Raw genomic sequence first — 10,699 nt, 5'->3', positions numbered from 1 at the left:
CACCAAGTTTGGTTCTCATATAAATGTGTCTGTTTCTTTAATGGGAGAAAAAAGCTCAATTAATGTTTTAAGACTTAAAGATCAAGTGTTATCTTAAGTAGTAGTTCTTTTGTTTCTTTAAGGCATTTTCTGCAGAACTGAGAAACATTAAACCTTTGTGCAGAATTCTATGTTTGGTGTCAAAATGAAAGGATTCTAATATCTGTTTCCTGAAGTGGTCTGCAATCTGTCTAAGAAATTTGCAATGAGATCCTGGAAAGATAAAGAATTCAGTTACAGAATGATTTTGGGTCTGTGTGATGGGTGCGGAATGCTACAGTAATCGCTGGCTCCCTGCAAGATATATCTTCACTTGGCAACTGCGTCACCGGAGCTTCTGAAAGGCATCCAGTAAGTTTTGCATGTAGATTTGCTGGCAGGCATCCATATTTTACTGGGCATTGGTACAAGTCAGCCCTCATTTCCTGTAAATAGTTGCAATAGAATCACACTGTAGTCAGCCAGAAGAACGAGGCAGATACAAGTGCCTGTCACTGGGAGCCTTGTGCAGGACTGCATGTTGAAAATGTCGTGTAAGTACAGGAGTTTATTGTAAACCGTGTCAGTTTGTGGAGTTTATTGTAAACCGTGTCAGTTTGTACAATTTATGCTCTAGCGTTTTGTAATTGGGGATTTGGTTGCTGTAAACCAGGTTTCAGGAGGTGCAGCCTACTCACTCTGGGAGAAAGTTTTGTGCGAGAAGCTTTGAAATGATTACTGGGCGGGCCTGGTGCCTCCAATGTGGCAGTTTTCCGACGCGCTGAGTTGGAACGCCAGCTGCGTTATTGGGGGAGGGACTGAGAGGAGGTGATTTCGTCCCCAGGGGCTGTGAGGGAAACCACAGAGGATGAATTAACTAACAACTGGTTCAGCAGCAAGAGCGTCTGTGCCATGACATGTCCCCATCCCCCGGAGTCTGACACAGGGAGACTGTAACCTCCTCCAGCCCTACAACACCCCCTGAACTCTGGGTTCCTCCAATTCTAACTTCTTGCACATCCCCACCACTTCCTTTCCATCACCGTTGGTGGCCGTGCCTTCAGCTGCCTAGACCCTAAGTTCTGGAATTCCCTCCCTAAACCTCTCCGCCACTCTACCTCTCCTCCTCCTCCTCCTCCGATGATCCTTAAAACCTACCTCTCTGACCAAGCTTTTGGTCACCTGTCCTAACATCTCCTCTGTGAGACGGTGTAAAATTTTAGTCTGATGACGCTTCTGTGATTTTACTACTACATTAAAGGTGCTATATAAATGCACTTTGTTGTTGTTGAGAAAAAAACACCATTTAAAAATATTATTCTCGGAATGCGTGTGTCACTGGCAGGGTTGGCATTTATTGCCCATCTCTAGTTGCCTTGGAGGCGGTGGTGGGCTTTCTTCTTGAACCGCTGCTGTCCATGTGGTTATTCTATGTAGTGGTTTGATACAACTGAGTGGCTTGCTAGTTTACTTCAGAGGGAAGTTAAGAGTCAACCACATCGGTGTGGGACTGGAGTCTCATATTGGCCAGACCGGGTAAGGATGGCAGCTTTCCTTCCCCAAAGGACATTAGTGAACCAGTTGTGTTTTTACGATAATCCGACAGCTTCATGGCTCCCTCTAATTTTTTTTTTGGGGTGCGCGGTCCCCTTTAAATTTGCTGCGCGGTATCTTCTCCAGCGGCAGCGGCTGGTGAGCAGCCTGCGCGGGAACTCCCGATTGGTGCGCGGCCACGCACCTTAAGGGGAACATTGCTTCATGGTTTTTTTTTACCGATACCAGCTTTTTATTTCCCGATTTTTAAAAAACTGAATTCAAAAACTGCCATGGTGGGAGTTGAACTCGCATTTAAATTATTAGTTCAGGCCTCTGGATTATTAGACCAGCACTATAACCATTGCAGTAATAATACGAAGAATTGTTTTATTTTGTTTGAAAGCAAGAAAAGAATGAAAGGCTTACATTTATATAGCACCTTTTTTTGTGACCTCAGGACGTCCTAATGTGCTCTACAGCCAATGAAGTACTTTTGAAGTGTAGTTACTGTTGTTATGCTTCTCTGAAAGGTTTACTGTACTGATCTTACCTTTAATATTGATCTTACAGTATATCCGTTCTGTGGTATATTACATTCCAATTTCACATTCATCCTGTTGATACGCTCAACATTTACTGTTGAGTAATGTAAACTGCGCTGACGGTTTTAAGCGGTGATAAAATGATGTCCAGCTCAGCCCTGTAGCGGTTGTATTGCAGGACAGTCTGCAGACTTTCAGGAAAGTGGGGAGTTTTGTTTTGTCACAGTCTCAGGCTACGGGGTAAGACATTTAGGACTGAGATGAGGAGAAATTTCTTCACTCAGAGGGTGGTGAACCTGTGAAATTCTCTACCACAGAAGGCTGTGGAGACCAAGTCACTGAATATATTTAAGAAGGAGATCGATAGATTCCTAGACACAAAAGGCATCATGGGGTATGGAGAGAGAGCGGGAATATGTTATTGAGATAGAGGATCAGCCATGATCATATTGAATGGCGGAGCAGGCTCGAAGGGCCGAATGGCCTACTCCTGCTCCTATTTTTCTATGTTTCTAAGTGAGCAATAAAGACGCAGCTGTAATAATCTACAGAACCTTTGCTCACGTGGGGCAGGATGGGGCAATGTTGCATTTCAAAATATTTTTTGTGAGTAATTGGTTCTGATGCATCTTGATAGAAGTGTTGCTGAATCACTGTTAAATTAAAAAGTAAAAAAAATGGTGCTGATATAGCAACCTCGGGAGATCCCAAGAAGTGTAGTCACTGTTGTAATGTAGGAAACACGGCAGCCAATTTGCGCACAGCAAGGTCCCACAAACAGCAATGTGATAAATGACCAGATAATCTGTTTTAGTGATGTTGGTTGAGGGACAAATATTGAGCAGGACACCGGGAAGAATTCCCCTGCTCTTCCTCAAATTGGTGGCATGGGATTTTTTTTACGTCCACTTGAGAGGGCAGATGGGGCCTCGGCTTAACGCCTCATCCAAAAGACAGCACCTCCAACAGTGCAGCACTCCCTCAGCACTGCACTGGAGTGTCAGCCGAGGTTTGTGCCCCTGTCTCTGGAGTGGGACTTGAACTCATGACCTTGTGACTCAGAGGAGAGAGTGCTACCCACTGACCCAAGGCTGACACCGGAGAGACATCTCTGCAGTGGAAATTCAGGCTCCATGTCTGACAGTTGTTAACATAGAAACATAGAAACTAGGAGCAGGAGTAGGCCATTCGGCCCTTCGAGCCTGCTCCGCCATTCAACGAGATCATGGCTGATCATCCAAACCCTAGCACCCGGTCCCTACACCGACAGCCATCCCACCCAAGCCCTATCCCCGTAACCCCACGTATTTAATCCCCCCTAACACTAAGGGCCAATTTTTATCATGGCCAATCAACCTAACCCGCACATCTTTGGACTGTGGGAGGAAACCGGAGCACCCGGAGGAAACCCACGCAAACACGGGGAGAATGTGCAAACTCCACACAGACAGTCACCCGGATTTGAACCTGGGTCCCTGACGCTGTGAGGCAACAGTGCTAACCACTATGCCACGTGTTCTAGCAGATAAAATGGTGGGCTAGCAACCTCCTGGTCAAATGAAACCGGGGAATTAATTTATGTAAAAAACTCCATATGAGAGCTAAGAAAATGGCCCAGTCGGAATGCTGGATCAAAAATAGCTGATCCACAGTAAGAGCTTTCACTTACTAACTCTGTGAGCTGAAGTTCCACATTAAGAATTAGATATGCACAATTCAAAACATTGCCAGTGGAAAACAAAGCAAGGAGCAGAAATCCTTTGCTACACAGAGCCGTAAAACAATCTATTATACCGGCTTCTTTCCATTCCCGTTATATGAGAAGGAAATACAAGGTCAAAGGGGGTGTTGGCACTGTCTTGCCATTATTTCCTTCCTCTTTACGCCCACAGAGATTGAAATGCCTTCCCTATTTTGTTAGTTGGGTGTCATGGCCCAATAATACACCAGCAGTCTGACTGGCCATAACTTTCATAATCACTTCTCTAGCAGTTCCTTCTGTGCCAGTTCATCAGCAATCTGTGCATGTTTATCTGTAGTATTAGGGTTAGAAATTGGTCCTTGTTGCTCCTCTTTTTCAGATGGAAAATGGGGCAAAAATGACCAATTTCACTGGGCGATGTCCTCCTGCGCCCCAGGGATACCTGAAAAACATCTGATGCCATATTGATCTTGGTTAATTATCAGGTGTCTGGGGCGACTGCCTAAAATGGAAGTTAGGCCCCGTGCATATGCTAATGAGGGGCCTACCGCCTGAATTAATCCCCTCCGAAGAATTGGGCATCCCTGTGTGGAGTAGGTATTGGGCCTGTCCCGCTTGTGTTTGCCAAGTGTAGATGCGCCTTGGGATGTTTTACTATGTTAGAGGCGCTATATAAATGCAAGTGTTTGTAGCATGCGACCGCCCGCAAAAAGGTAGGTCTTTTGTTTTTAAGGGTTGATGTGGAGGCAGGGGGTGTAGGAGTGCACCTCCTGGTTCCACAGCTCTCCTGAGAGCCACTGCCGACCTGCGATCGGCCCCCACTCCCGTTGTCCTCTTCTCCCTGCCCCCCCGGCTGGTGAGGCAAGCGCCCTGAAATTCAGCTGCGTGAAATAGCTCATGGAGGTACAACAGCTTGCTTCTATTTATTGAAATGAGGCCCGAGGCCCAATTTCAGGCCTCCTAGTCGGTTGCGTGTGCCCCATCGGCAGTCCATAACTAATTTTCACCCCCTCGTCTGTTCCCTGGGTCTTCTATACACTGTTTCAGTGTTACCATTGCACATAATTGAAACAGAGATCGATAGATTTTTGGATATTAAGGGAATCAAGGGATACGGGGATAGTGCAGGAAAGTGGAGTTAAGGTAGAAGATCAGCCATGATCTTATTGAATGGCTCGAAGGGCCAAATGGCCTAATCCTGCTCCTATTTCTTATGTCCTTAACCTTTTCAATATTCAAAGGGCCCAGGCACCCTAGCGACACTGGATGCTAGGATTACACTACACTTATTCTCAATCCTACCCTCATCTGCTGTAAGGTGAATTTCCCTATCCTACCCTTCCAAAATGACTAGTTTAGTGTCAGCCGTGGCTCCAGTGGTAGCACTCTTGCCTCTGAGTCAGAGGTTGCGAGTTCAAGTCCCACTCCAGAGGCTTGAGCACATAATCCAGGCTGACACCCTAGTGGAGTGCTGAGGGAGGTGCCGTCTTTCAGATGAGACCTTAAACTGAGGCCCAGTCTGCACTATAAGAACATAAGAAATAGGAGCAGGAGTAGGCCATTTGGCCCTTCGAGCCTGCTCCGCCATTGAATGAGATCATGGCTGACCTTCTACCTCGTCTCCACTTTCCTGCACTATCCCCATATCCCTTGATTTCCTTAATATCCAAAAATCTATCGATCTCTGTCTTGAATATACTCAACGACTGAGCCTCCACAGCTCTCTGGGGTAGAGAATTCCAACGATTCCCCAAAGATTCATTCTTCTAAACTCTAGGGGGGGAAAATTGGCTCGCGTCCCCTTTGGGGTGATAACTTCGCCGGGGTGCTACTTTTAGCGCCCTGAAAAAATTAGCATCCCCGTGCCCAAAATCAATGGTAGCACCCCAAGCAGGAGGCGGGGCGCTACTGGAAGTGCTCCCCCTCCCTCTTGGCTCTTGAGGTGCTCCCATTGAATATCGCGGTGCTACGTGCAGCAGCGCCACCTGCGTCGGCACGTAACGCCGCAGTACTGCAGGCCTCCCTCCTCTGATTAAAGGGGAGGGGCCTAGCGCAGCGTGCACCGGGGCCCTGCTGGCCCACCGGGGAGCGGGGTGCCGGCAAAAGAGCCCGGGCTGACCAATCACAGCCGGCACCCCGCAGGAGGAGGCCAGAGGGAGCAGGTGCTGACAGGCGGCCCAACAAAAATGGCCGCCTGGCACCTGCCCTTTAATTATCACTGCCCCGGCCGCAAGCATGCCCCCCTGACCCTGTCGGACATAACGTCCAGTGGTAGGTCAGGGTTTGCGAGCCAAGCTTGCAGCCGGGGCGCAAGCAAGGCGCTGTGCGCGCTGATGACGTCATCGCCAGAGGCGCAGCGTCACAGGGCGCTACCGGCTACCGCCGCCACTAACCTGCTGAATTTCGCAGGCGGTACTAACGATGCCGTGCCCGGGCGCTAGTTGCTTTGCGCTCCGTTAGTGTCCGAGGAGGCGCTAACGGGAGGCGCGAAGCAACCGAATTTTTCCCCCTAGGTTCCTTAGTCCATGTAGTCAATCGCACAGCCTGAAGTGGGAAAGGGGTGGAATTTTTTATCATAAAGTATTCAGTTTGAGGCCATGTGACCCTGTGGCAGGTGCCCAAGGCCTACAGCTGCCATTTTAGGGTCTTGCCCCAGGCGGGCTCCCTGACGGAGCCGGCCAACAATATGTAAACTCGCCTGACCCTGGAGTATCAGTCAGACAGGATTAATGGAGCAGGCACGAAGCCCCCTCTGCCGACTACACCCTGGGATTTCGGCAAAGCAGAAATTCATGGCTATATTGCAGTTTTCCAACTTTGATGGGTTTCACATATCAAATAGCTTTTTGTCTTGAGAGCAACTCTTATTGACTCTCGTGCATCTGCAAGGTTGATATGCAACCTGCATTTCAAAGATAAGAGAGCACTCCTAATGTAATCGACATGTAACATCTGGGTAGGCTATGGAACCTCCACACAAATGTACCTGTACCTTGCCAATATTTTGGATATACATTCTAGCCCAGTCAATGGCAACAGAATTCCTTTAAAAAAAAAGCAAACAAGCATCTAATTTTAAGTTGGTAATACTTGGCCCAGCTATTCCTGGGACTAGGGACAGGGTCACTGGCAAGGCTTGTGAAGCTAAGTAGAGCCAGGCCTGGTTAGTACCTGGAGGGGTGACCATCAGGGAAGACCAGGTGCAGAAGGTCACGGAAAGAGCCCCGAGGAGGTGCAGAAGGTCACGGAAAGAGCCCCGAGCAGGGGCGGTTGGTGAGAAGGTCACGGAAGGAGCCCCGGGAGGGGCGGCTGGAGAGCAGGCCCGGGCGTTGGGCTGAAGATTGTCGGACAGGAGGAATGGTGGAAATGGAATGGCGGTGCGCACAGACGCAGCAGCTTTGCTTCTCCCAGGACGGTGCTATTTACGTTTAATGTTAATGTTATTTGTACTGGACTCATGGGAGCTTGCAAGATCACATTTCATTGTTCATGTACTTGTGCATTGTACAATGACAATAAAGTTGAATTATTATTATCATTCTATGATTAGAAGCAAGTTGAAGCTTTGCAGCTGTTACATTTGGCTTCAAGTAGGGCGGGATTGGGAAATTCATATTTCTGGTTGTGCTATCTTCAGAAGAGATAGAGAAAAGAAGGAGTGGTGACATTATTAACCAAAGATACAAGTAATGCAATAGAAGGAAAGGACATCATTGAAGGTGGAGAATTAATAAGGACTCTGCAGCAATACTGGGCGCCCATTATGGACTGTCAAAAAGTAAAGAAAGAAAGACTGATAGTGTCTTTTACAACCTCAGGACGTCCCAAAGCACTTTACGGTCAATGAAGTACTTTTGAAGTGTAACCGTTGTTGTAATGTAGGGAAACGAGAAATAGCGAGAAAGAAATGAAGATAGACATTTTCAGACAATTCAAGGGAGGTTGTAAAGAATTAGCGTTGTAATAATGGCTGTTTTCATTATTCAGATGTAAAGTAACAACTTGCATTTATATAGCGCCTTTCATGACATTGGGATGTCCTGAAGCAGTTCACAGCCAACGAAGTCCAATCTCCACTACTTAGAGCAGGCTCGTTGGTGCGAATGCGATTTACACATTATATGTGTTGGGTGGTTTAAAAGGGTAGCGCTATTACAGTACTCTACTACTGAACAAGAATGTAGTAGATCACTGTTGAATAAGCTACTGCAGTCAGTGCTTAGTGTAAACTGTAACCGCACGCCATTTAAAGGGGATTAAGTACACAAGATACAAGGCTGATACCTGTAGATTGGGATAACACTAACCATGATGGTCAGAATGGGGAGGGGTTAACAGAATGCATTCAGGACCTCTTACTAAATTAGTACATTCAAATCCAACAAGGAACAATTTAGTGCTATAGCTCATGAATGACCTGAAGCTAGGCAAACACTTAGGCCGCGATTTTGCCAGTGGAGGCGGGATTGCAACGGGAGAGCTGGTTGGCGGGTTCTGGTCCCACTCCCGGCTGCAGCCACAGTGTGAAAAGGATTTTCTGTTAATAGGGCTTGTTAAGCCCGCCCTGCGGGGTTCCCAGCCAATTAAAAGGAAGCGGGTCTGATGACGTAATTTGATGACACGTCATTGGGAGCGCACGTCAACCCAAGCACCCCACCCACCCGCCCCTTCAACCACCGTCTGCCCCACCTGTGACAGAGACAGAGACTGTAGGACCCGCATTGGACTTATCAGTCACCTGCAAACTCATTTTTAATGTGGAAGCAAGCCATCCTCAGTTCCGAGGGACTGCCTAAGAAGAAGAAGGAGAAGATTAACCGGTTTCCTTAAAGGGACCACGGCCACATTGAGTTTGACAGTTGTACTGTGAGTGTTCTGCAGCATTGAGGTGTTGTAAACACTGACGAACACTGCACAAAGGTGCACGGCTGCAACCAGGCTCACACATGACTCCCTCCATATGCTTATGGAGGGAGTCACAGCAAGCAGGGAGGTTCTCTTCCCTTCCAAGGGCGGACGAGACCTCCCCAGGAGACCAGCGCAGTCTGGTTGCATATTGCACAGGAGGACACAAGCAGGGATGTCGTCAGGAGGACCTGGCTGCAGTGGCGCAAACCTTTCAATGATCTCAGTAGATCATGAAATGTTACTGCAAAGCCACACTCAACCTCATCCTGCTGTGCCACTCAACGCATTCCCATCACTCTGCCTTCCCTACCCTACTCCTGCATGTCCTTACTCCCACCAACTTACCTTGCACCTCCACCCATCCCCCTCTCTACATTATCACTTCCCCATCTCGCTATCCACCCCTCACACTCACCCTCATCCTAGTGCAATCATACGTACTAACAATACACAAGGGTAGGCACTTGGGTACTTTATACAATGTTCATGTAAATTTTCCGTTAATGTGGTGTCAAACATTGAAATCTTTATTCTCAACACTATGGGCTGGATTTTCAGTGTGCCGTGAGGTGGGCTTTTAGGCGTGCGGGGGGGGGCAAAAATCCCGAATTTGGGGGTCCCGGCACTATCCCGCCCAAAACCCGCCTCCACGTAAGTTTCAAAGGAGGCAGGTACCCGCCCCGCACTGGGACCCACCGACCCGAGGCGGGAAGGGATTAGTGCCAATTAACTGCCTGTTAACAGGTAGTTAACAGGCAGTTTTTAGCCTAATCCCTATTTTGAAGGGTGTCGTGAGGGATTCCCGACGGCTCCAAACCACGCCAGGTTAGCGGAGGCGGGCCGTCGGGTTGAAGGACTTGGAGGGGTCGAGATGTCGGTGTTCAGGTGAGTGATGGGTGCATGAGTGCAGAGGTAAGTGTGTTTGGCGTGTCTAAAGTGTGTAAAGAAGTTTAAATTACCTGTACTTGCCTCTACAGCCTTTCTTCCTCTAGGTGTCGGGAGTCCATCATTCAGCCGGCACAGAAAGCAGAATGGCCGCGAGCTGTCAAAAGTGACAACCTTCAGCTTTCAGTGCCGGTGTAATTTCTAACTGAGTCTGCGTAGAAGGACTCAGGTTAGAAGTAAGACTGTCAGTGTTTGACAGCTTCAAACAGCTGTGAAACACTGATATTTCATCTGTCAGCACGTCTTGACAGATGAAATTTCAGTCTGTGACGTCACCTGTTGCTGGGCGGGCTCAACAAGGTCAATCAAGGGAAAATCGCGTGGATTGGCCGCATCTCGATAGAGGCAGGACTAAAACCCGAAAGTTGTAGTCCCGCCTCCTTCCTGACTGCTGAATGAAAATCCAGCCCTATGCCTTATTGTACAGATCTGTGCTCACCTTTGGAAGTGTCTTAGTGAGTTGCAGTGAATGGTGAGACATAACAGTATCCCCCGCAATGGGTGATGAGTGTGGAAGGAATGGCTTGGGCATTGTAGGAATGTTTTATGGTGCTGGTGTGGTGTGGGGTGGTGTTAACCTGGCGCATCATGTGGCAGCCAGGGTGTACAGCATCAAGTGAAGTAAATCTGATCATGGTGATGCCATCGCTGGCTTCATGGGCAGAAATGTTGTCCGGTGGTGATGCCCTGTGCTCTGTGCAGCATCAGGTGATTGCGGAGAAGGTTGGTATTGTTGTTGGTGATGTTGGTGTGCCTGGTGATGTTGGTATTGGGGCTGATCGTGGAGGGATTCAGAGGACCAAGTTGAGATTTTTTCAAGGGCACAGATGTTGCTGGAATAGCTGGCAGCTGAAGTTGAGATGTCAAGCGATCTGTCCATGGTGAGAGAGCTTGCTCCAAGGAGATGACAGTGGATAGAGAGTTTACTCCAAACACTTCCAAACTGCTTACAGCTCAAAAGTGTCTTCCAAGTCCTGAAGGCTCAAGTTTCTGACATTGGAAAATGACCAGCTGTGAAATGGTAGCTTTCATACCACTTTTGCAGCTG

At 48.0% G+C, this 10,699-nt stretch overlaps 1 protein-coding gene across 2 annotated transcripts in view; it reads left to right on the top strand.

Annotated features, from left to right (window-relative positions):
- The first annotated feature begins 455 nt into the window (after window positions 1-455).
- The window catches only part of LOC147117780 (nucleotide-binding oligomerization domain-containing protein 1-like), a 92,428-nt gene continuing 82,184 nt past the window's right edge, over window positions 456-10,699 (top strand). For both annotated transcript variants that reach the window (XM_085989045.1, XM_085989044.1), the window contains exon 1: window positions 456-572. The gene's annotated coding sequence lies outside the window, so the exon portion shown is untranslated. The remainder of the gene's footprint in view (window positions 573-10,699) is intronic.

This window comes from Somniosus microcephalus, chromosome 5 (genome assembly GCF_052327205.1).
Source record: "Somniosus microcephalus isolate GS21.2 chromosome 5, FLI_Smic_1.0, whole genome shotgun sequence".
Taxonomy (NCBI): Eukaryota; Metazoa; Chordata; class Chondrichthyes; order Squaliformes; family Somniosidae; genus Somniosus; species Somniosus microcephalus.
This window is presented reverse-complemented; position numbering and strand designations above follow the sequence as displayed.